Source organism: Lathyrus oleraceus, chromosome 1 (genome assembly GCF_024323335.1).
Source record: "Lathyrus oleraceus cultivar Zhongwan6 chromosome 1, CAAS_Psat_ZW6_1.0, whole genome shotgun sequence".
NCBI classification, from domain to species: Eukaryota; Viridiplantae; Streptophyta; class Magnoliopsida; order Fabales; family Fabaceae; genus Lathyrus; species Lathyrus oleraceus.
The window spans coordinates 76709126-76719509 of NC_066579.1; the positions used below are offsets into that span (position 1 = coordinate 76709126).

Here is a 10384-nt window from a genome sequence, read left to right on the forward strand (position 1 = left end):
TTCTGTATACAGATGTCTTGACATCGGGTCTGACATCTCAGCTAAATCCCGCACATTCACATTTTAAACACCCTGCAGGAACCTGTTATCTCATGTCAAGACAACACTTGTGACAACTTGTGAAAACTCTAGGTTTTACCAAAATTGATGCCAACACATAGAACCAACATCGATGAACTTAAAAAGATGATCGGTGCTCCGAAAGTTAGCTTGAACACCTGTGGCATCTAGATGATTTCCTGGTTGGATCATGCATCCCAGTTTTCCTTGGCAGGGTTAGATGGATCCATTGCAGTAGTGTTAACACATGGATTTCATAACGGCAGTCTCTTTGGTGTAATTGATGACGAGTCAGAGTCTTTCCATACCAAAGAACCATACCCACAAATAAAATTTGTCTAACATTCATGCAGCATGAAAATAAATCATACATTACGCAACATGCATATCATTCTCTCCGTCCATAATTCCGCCATAGAATATCGAGAATATGGGTGTACCTCGTCAGTATGACCACCTGCTCAAGCAAATTTTTGGGATACGTAAGTATTTAATCCTCTTGTACCTTGAATACCTGAAAAGCTATCGCAATTCGACCATTCAGGTTCAAGAAGATTAAATAGGGGCAGCTGTTGTAACCCGAAATTTGCCCTCCACTTTTGCTTTTCATTCGACTTATGGCTTGAGACTCATTCATATTTCATTCATGCGCATCGGTCATTCATGATTAACACTTGCTAACAACATCATAGATTCAAGGTTTTTGGTTACCATAGCAGGTTTGGATTAAATATTTTGGTATCGCGCATCGTGTGGGTTGCAACCCTAATTCTTGGTCTCGAGGGATCTTGTTGCTTGGCCTCCGTGCATGAACTGGGCTTCAAAACCCTAGTTGTGGGCCCATGGCCAAAGAAGTTATTATGGTAGCTTTATGCTTGATTTAAAACCCTAATCGGGGATGATCGGTGTTCGAATGCCTCGATTGGTAGACTTTTAGATTGGATATTAATCAAAACCCTAGCTTGTTGGTTCATAAGGGTTGTGAGCCTCACTACTTGGTGTATGCTTAAAACCTTGATCAGATAGCCCTGAAACTGTTGGATTAGCTGGAGGATGGTGAAACCCTAGCTCGTGGGAGGGGTTGTTTGGTCATCATGATCTGTATCATGCCATTCATTAGCTCACTAGAGGGTTATGGTTTCAAAGTACTGATGGTTCAAGCCCTCATATGGACCTTTCAAGACTCAAGTATTGATTTGAAAGATCATGGTGCATCCAAGCTTCTCATGCTTCATTCATGATTGATCAATTGGTAAAAGCTTTACGATGTCCACATGGCCATCGTGCTAAGGTGATTGTAAACCACATTTTTGAAAATACAAGTTACCATACATTACATTCAAATTCATTTTCACTTCAAAGTTCAAGCATCACATTATAAAACCCTTACAAAATTCGATTCTATTTTTTACCCGAGTTGACTTTTGGTCAATCGTTGACTTTTTGTTCAACAGTTGACCAAAGTCAACTGACCAAGATTTTCCATCTCAACCAAATTTATTTCCAAACATTCATTCAAATGATATCCATTACATCCTTCAAAAGTTCATTCAATTCAATCCAAAACACATTTCCCCATCATAAACCATGTCATTACCACTTCATCCCAAATTCCTTCTGGTTTACATTCAATAACATTGCAATGTTCATCCAAAATCCAAATTACATTTTACTTTCAAGCTTAAACCATTACAAGAATTAAAGACCAATGCGAGAATTCGAGTTGATGTGACGCAGTTTCTCTGAAGACCTCATCAATGATGTACCAGGACATCCTGCATCGTCTGCTAAACCAACATAGCCTCCATCAAAGCACCGTGACCTGGGTTCCAAATGTCTCTCCCTTCCTGATGCGTCACCCCACGACCCGAAAAACTGCGCTCTTCCATGATCCCTCATGCTGCAGTTCTGGTTTGTCATCAATCACCTCCAACAAGGCGCAACGTCCTGAAACAACAAGCCATGAATAACCTCACAAAAACCTGCAACAAGTCATTCAAAGTAAATGCACATAAGTCGCCAAAAATCTTACTCAAAAATCATTGCAAATACCAGCATGAGTATATTGATAGTAATAACCACAACTTGACATTCAATGATATCGCGGCTTTACGTCAATAGCAGGAAACCATAATAACAATGTGCAATGCATACTGCATCATCATAACAACAGCAGTCGTAAGCCTTCATAGACCTATCCAACATCAACAATGCATTCATTTCAAACTATTTCCTACCAAGCTGTAACCAAACATCATCCAGTTCATAATTAAATTTCAGCAAGCAAGCAGTAATGGAAACAAATGGCTCACCCTCCATCCCAATTGTCATCGTTACTCTGCGTATAGGAGAACCATGCGAGGATCCTGCAGAAATCAATCCAAGCTGAACCACCATTATGCTGCCATGAAATCAACGATGTCACAGAAATGCGGTGCTGCCACGGAAATGCCAACGCTGCATATGTGCTGCTACGACAATGCCAATGTTGCTTATATTCTGCTGCAAGAAAAAAACAGGGCTACATACACTACAACGTTAGCAACCAGTCCACCTGTTCTTAAATATTCCGTCAACACTCCAAAGACAAGACTTGCAAAACAAAGCTGCTTAACACTACTTCAATCCTACTGTAACACATTCCCAAAACCAACTCAAATCCACGACTTCATTCTCGGAAGCGGCCTCCAAAATAACCCATTAGTTCTCACCAAATTCATGTATGATGGAAGAAAACCTTATGCCATTCCTGCAGGAAGATTAAGTTGGATTCCTTCACTATCTAGCAGTGAAATCATACTACATCATACACCCATGACAAAAGCGACATACCTATACGAACTGATGGTGTCATCCATTCCAATCAACAGACTTAGTGCAGCTCATGGTTAATACCTTCGGCTCGGCATGCTAATGGCAGGATGAAACCCCCTAACGACACCAACGCGTAACAGAACTGAACTCCCTTCCAAAAACTGTCCCACAAACAGATGCGACTGAAGCACCAATCTGTAGTTGTAATTATAGCTGGCAGTTATGACCGACATGGATCCGTAAAATAACTCAGAAGGATGAACTTGCAGATAACGGGATTTAGAGTCAATACCCCTTCCAAACAAATTCCCCAAACAATTAAGCCTAGTACAGAACTCTCATTGGTTGCAAAAGAAGGTCTTGGACTTAGCATTGAATATGATGTTAGGAAACAAATTGTTTAAGACACACTTCAACAAGAGATTCATGTAGTTTTGGAAGAACTAGCTTATCTTTAAGCATCAAGGAGCATTTGTTTACATCTGTTTCAAGTCTGGGAATTAACAAGATAAATCCCGATCTTGATAAAGGAGAACATGATGAGGCTGTGTTATGTGTTTTAGCCATATCAGAAGTTGGTGTTTGTTATTTATGGTTAGGAAATAGTATTGAGGAACTACAGAATGCAAGACCCGCACAAATATCATTATCATTGGAAGATATGTCCGCCAAAAATTACAAAGGCGCACTCCCTGCAATATATGCAGCAAAATTACAAAGCATCCAGAAGCCGGCCTCTGGGCAGGTTTTTTTCTTGTTTATGGAATGCTGGTAAAACCATCTTTTCAAAATATTCTATTGCACTCTGGTACAGACGTGAAGTTGAGTGTCTCTCGTGATGGCGTTCTTCTTCCAATGAGTCAATCTATAGTCAAATTTAAGAAGAGGACAGATGTACAAAGAGTAACTGCACTAGATCGTGCTAATGCTGAGGATGCCTTGCTTCCAATTCCTAAAGTTTTTTATTCTCATGAGAAAGATAAATCATTTCAAGTCACTTCGGGCGAGGATGTAATGGACGATTTGCTTACAATTGGCACTGATTCCATGGAAATAGAAGATGGTATTGTCGAAAGTGAGACTAGTGTAATTAGCATGGAAGACTGGATGAGATCACTAGGATTTCTTTACGGTGAGAGTGATTGTGCATCACATTTTGAACTTTGTTCTAAACTGTTAAAGGGTATTGATCTGGAAGCCACTCTTCCAAAGAAAAAGGTAAGAGGAGTTGTTTTGTCTATGGAACCAAGTGAAGCATTCAAACTACTAGAAGTGTTACTAGTTATCTGGCAATCAAGGTCGTTGTAAGACCCCAATTTTGACCTTAAAATCCCGCATGCTATCTCATCATATGCATTAGCACTGGAATCATACCTTGACATCCTCCTTACCCCTTGATCATTGGGTTTTTTTGGGAGAGATCACCAAGCACCATGTGATTGTATCATACTTGTATATTGTCATTTTACTAACCAAAATATCAAAAATATGTCTTTGCATTTGCCTAATTCTTTTGTAGGTATGGCATGATCATCATTGATATAGCAAGTTCACACCTAGGGTGTAAGACCCTCATGGCTAAGAGCACAATCAAAGATTGGTCCACAAGGTCTCAAAGCATCATATATGAGTCCCAATGATCTCTACATGTCATATTGATCAAGTATTCTTCAAGAGTTTGGAGGTGATTTGCCTTGGAAACCCTAGTTTGACTAGGTATCTTAAGTAACTTCTCCAACAAGCTATCTCACCAATGGATCAAATTTTTCAAGGGACACTTCAAAATTCATCATCTTGTGCATATATGATCTACCATGAGCCTAGAAAGTCAAGATAATTGAAGGTTAACAAGTTGGTTGATGGTGGTTGGCCAAATGAATTCATCTGCTCAAAACTGGGTCTCCCTAGACCCTATCTCCTACATTTTTCACCATATGAAAATGATTCCAAGAGAAACGTTACTCTAAATATCATTCCAAACAACTTTCATGTTGAGACCTAGAGCTAGTTTTGCTTGGAAAATCATTTTCTATGTTGAAACATTATAGGTCATTTTGTCTAAACGCTAATTTGAAAGTCAACTTCCCAAGGTCATAAATTTCTCAATTTTTATGATATGAAAGATTTCCAAGTTGAAAAATCAAATTCAAGATGTCTACTTCAATTTTAATGTTTGTAGTGGAAGCTAATTCAACTTTTATGAGCATGTGATATGAGGATACATTATAGGTCATTTTTGCCCTATACCATTGAACAAGTGATTTTCCTCAACTTCAAAAATGCATAACTCTATCATTCTAAATCCAAATTACATGCAATTGGTGACAATTTTGAATTTCTTTGAAAGAGCTACAACTTTTATGAAGACACATTTTTCATTTGAAGCTCACATAAAAAGTTAAGTAAGGTGGAATATTGAGATATATGGCTTAACACTTAGAAAAAATTTCAACATGTTGAAATTTCCAAACTTCCACCTTAAAATTCACCATGATCCAAGTTCCAAATGAAAAATTATCCAACATCAAAGTTGTTCCCCTTGATCTAAGCTTTCCAAAAAACCTAATTTCATGCATTTTGGATGAGACTTGCTAGGGCTGCACATGGTCTTAACAGGGTTGTTTCATTGGAAGAAATCAAATGCTCAAAACCCCATTTCACATTGCCTTGACATCCAAGCCTCATTTGAACTTCAGAACAGTTGTACATGGGTCAAATTGGATTACTTCATGGGCCTGTACACACCCATGCAAGCTTATGCATCACCATGTCCAAATTTAGTAATTTTTCAAGTGTGCAAATATCACTCTCAAATGCTATAAATACAGGCCCTTGGAGCTCATTTCAAACACACCTTGCGCGCAAGCTTTACCCCCCAATTGAAACCCTCACCATTCAAAGGAAAACCTGAGAATTTTAAACTTGAAAATTGAGTTTGAATCTCACTGTTTGGAGATTCAAAAACTCCAAGATCCAAAGCTTTGTACCATTGTCAAACCTCTTCTGCAAGCTTCTCAAGTGTGATCAGATCAAGTTTGAAGCAAGCAAGATCCATTTCTGCACAACATTGAAGGTAAATTTCAGAAAACTTCGTCTCTTCAATTCTCACTCAATTCTAATCAATTCTCTAGGATCTTTGGTTGTCTGAAGTCCTACCAATGTAGGCAAGAAGATTGAGTTGCTTTGAGGTCAAATCGAAGCAACTCAGTTGACACACCTCAAAATTCAACTCCTCATATCTTTCTATATGTGTGGAGTTAGTTAAAATTGAGGTCAGATTCGTGCTCTATGCTATTTTTTCTTTTAGATCATGTCCTTTTTTTTCATTTTCTTGATGGTGATGAGTGAACCAGTCTGATGGACCTCGCCTGAGAAGGTGACCATAGGTCCAACACCGGTGGTGTGCTGGACAGATTTTGAGTCATTGATCTCATTTAAAATGTTTTAATCTTGGGCGTTGGTTGTGATTACCACCTGTGTGGCGCGCTGACTAAGTTCCACCATGGAACACACGTTTCTATCCACTTGATTTGCCACCTCAATTAATGAGGGAGATCAAGTGGTCCACGTTTTTTTGATTTTTATTTTATTTCATTTGATTTTCATTAATTCATATTAATTTTAATATTGATCCAAAAAATATGAGAGTTTCACCAAAAAAAATTAAATAAATTCCTCTTTCATATTTTGAATTAAAATTATTGTTTGGATCATTATTAATATTTTTCATGATTTAATTGATTTTGTGAATATTTTTAATTGTTAAAAAATACTTTTAAGTCTCTAAAAATTCTGAAATTTTTTCTCCAAGGTTCTTTGACATTGTTTAACCTATGATAAATCTCATGGCCATTTCTTTGGTGTTTTGATGAGGTTTTAGGAATTTGACAAACCATATTTAATTTAATACTTTATTTTTAGTATTTTAAATTGAATAAATGTCAAATAATTGTGTTGAGCTGTTTTGATGGTTTGTATAAGTTTGACTTGTGTTGTTGGGCCTTAGTCAAGGTTGATTTGACTTTGCTAGGTTAAGATCATTGGATTTAGGGGATTGATGGAATGTACATTCCATCTACCAAAATGAATGAATGATCTTAATTTGGTAAAAGTCCTCCTTTGACCAATTTGATTTTTGATCCATTCCCCTCCCTCTTCATCTAATTCCCCTTCTTTATGCGTCCATTTCATTTGGCCTATGATGTCTCTAAATCCTAAGGCTAGTTAATTGAAAAATTAACATAAGTATGGATGAGATTAGGTGACCTCCTTTGCATATTCTTTTTGTGTGTGGTATGTTTCATGAGCATAGTCCATTATACTATGTCTCTAACATGCATTAACACCAAAATTCTATTGCCCGACCTCAAATAGTTGTGACTTCTACATCAGTCCAATTACGATTGCTTAACATAGCGCTAAATTTTTGATACAAAAGGCATAGCATTCTAGTTAGTGAGATTGTAAGTCTCCTCTCTTTCATGGTATTGTGTGGAAACTTGGCCTTTTTTCTTTCCTTTGGAAGATGTCTTGGTTCAAGGATCCATGCTTGTGATAAGTGGGTTGAGTGTTCTCCAAAGAATGACTAAAAAAAAGAAGCAAAAACAATACTAACTTCTAATTCATTAACAACTAACATTTAATTTCAAGCCATTTACTTTTAATGCACTTTGATTTTTAAGCTCTATTCATTTACCATTATTCATACCATTCTAATTGTTTATATTAATGCCTTTTCACTTTGTCCACTTGGACCATATTGTCTGATATATCTTGTTTGTGTGTATTTTGTTTTCTTGTGTGGTCTTTGGCCGTTAATGTACATAATAAGAAACAAAAACCCTAAAAAAATATTGTGTGGACTGTTGGTTTGATCTTGGACAATTGGACTTAGAACTTAGGCAACATCCCTATGCAAAAGGACTTGGCCAATGCTAACTTTCATGTAACCAAGTGCTTGCAATTTGAAACTTCATCTGATACATCATTGAAGATTCCTTTGAGTTCATCTACTACATGATCATTATGAAGCTGTTATTTTGAACCTGTGACTTGTGGAATTCATCTGTTACATGCGCAAATTGGAAGGAGATCATGGAGTGGCTAAAACTTGGATGGGGCTATCTTTATTTTATGCCTTGATCTTCAAGATAATATTGTATGCATTATTTGTTGCTTGATTCTAATATCCAAGGGAATTTGGGGTTTCTATATGACATTCTCGTCTATTAGATTGCTACCCATCAGTCAGATCTTTTCAACTCTTAACTTTTAAATTTGTGCTTAGGATTAGTCTCTTCATCTCCTCCCCATTTCTTTAATTTCAAAATCTCTTCCCCTTTTTTTTTGAAAACTTCTTTGCTTGAACTTATTATTTTCTAAACTTTGGCCACTTTACAAACTAGAAACTTTGGCCTTATGCCATGGCATTTTCAAACTTCTTTTCTTAAATCAAGCTTGTAAATATACTTAACTATACTTGACTTAAAATTTTCAAAAGCCAAAAATAACTAACTCATTCAAACCATTTTAGGCCTTTGTCCCTTTCAAACTTAATTTTTGTTAAAAAGTAATACATCCACTTTGAAATTTAAACCACAAACTACGAGGTTTTGATCCCTCATTTTCATGTTGGTACGTAGGCACAAGTCCGAAGGTCTTGTCAAACACAAAAATATAATCAATGAATTCTTTTCTCATCCCCCCATTCTATTTGTTTGTAAACATCACTTTATCCAAAATACATATGCACACAAGAAAGGGCTCCCTAGGAGCACCTAGGACACTTTGGGTGCTAACACCTTCCCTCTGTGTAACCAACCCCCTTACCTGTAATCTCTGACATTTTATTTGTTTTGATTTGAAAACTTCTTACTTTTGGGTTTTGTTCGTACTTTTCCCTTTTCCCTTGGAAACAATAAAAGCACGATGACGACTCTTGTTATTTGATATCTTACTTATCCATAGCTTGATGATCATAAATTTACCGCTACATAAATTAAGTGGCGACTCTGCTGGGGAGTAGTCTCCAGTGGGTTTACCCTATCTTTGTGTGTGTATATAATTGTATATATGTGATGTATGTATACTTGTGTGATATAATCTGCTTGTTATGCTTGGTGATCTCTGAGTGGTGAGATAAATTCTAACCCGAACTTGAGTGCAATTAAGATTGGAGGATGGTATAGTCATGTTCGACTTGTGTGGAGTAGTCCTTAACAAGTTGGCTTGAGATCCATCTGCTCAGTGGAGACCCTTTTGGATTTGGAAATGTCACACAGGTATTTGTGGTTAGGCATTACTATCTCTAATTTGGGTCCGAGAAGCTGATGACCGTAGAGCATTTACCCCTTCTTGGCCTATTTAGGACGTAGTGCGGAGACTGTTCAAGTGTAGACTTGATAACAGTTGTTACACGGTACTACACTCAGACGAGTTTCTCTTGAGAATATTATGGGTCGATGAGTCTGTCATCTTAACCTGTAATATCCGATAGATGGAATTAAGACTCTGGGAACTTTTTAGAACATGATATACAAGTTTCATCCTTAGTTCACTCCTTTGGGATGGTTCTTACCTAGACTCCATGTTCGTGACTCACAATAAACCCTTGATTCTTGGTTGATTCAATCAAGTCTTGTCAATATCAATGGAACTTGGGTGTTGATAAGGTGTAAACCATAATCCACCAAAATGGATGATTGATCTTGACAATGACTTGATTCATCCCTTGACCTTTGTTTGTTTGCCTTGTGTGTGATCCCTTATTTGTGATTGTTGTATTCATGCATTCATGCGCATCATAACATTCATCACACAAAAATTTCAAGGAACTGAGGTATTATTTGCAAATATGTGAAGGAATACTAAGAAGTAAAGTTTCAGATGTCCCGACTTGAAAGAGTTAAGGAAGATAACATCTTTTGTATTAGATCCCTTGGACTTCAAACAACTCCATGGGAAGCTTCTATCTATCTTGTCTGCTGATGTGGTTGAAGGACTTTTGAGTGTATTAGTGCAGTTCCACGACCCTCTCTACCGTTGCTTCACTTTTCCTAATTATCAGCTTGTGCCTACGTTGCAGGAGTATGCCCATCTCTTGGGAATACCTGTTTCTAGCAAGGTACCTTTTAGTAGATTGGAAGAGATCCCCATATCTCATCTTATTGCTGAAGCTCTTCACTTGAAGAAGTCTGAAGTAGAGGCCCATTGGATGAAGAAAGGAGGGTTGTTTGGGTTGCCATATGATTTCCTCATCAAGGAAGCTACTGCTTTTTCTCAAGCCGGTAGTATGGACGCTTGTGAGGCTATATTTGTGTTGCTCATTTATGGATTAGCTTTGTTCCTTAACATTGACGGTTTTGTTGATGTTAACGCCATTAGACTTTTCTTGACTAGGAATCCTGTGGCCACTTTGTTAGGAGATATGTACTTCTCTTTACATTTAAGGAATTCTAAGGGTGGTGGAACTATTGTCTGTTGCATTCCTCTTCTGTACAAGTGGTTTATT

General features: G+C 37.4%; 1 pseudogene; it reads left to right on the plus strand.

Annotated features, from left to right (window-relative positions):
* Nucleotides 1-2478: 2478 nt before the first annotated feature.
* Nucleotides 2479-4182, plus strand: LOC127092304 (uncharacterized; annotated as a pseudogene).
* Nucleotides 4183-10384: the final 6202 nt, after the last annotated feature.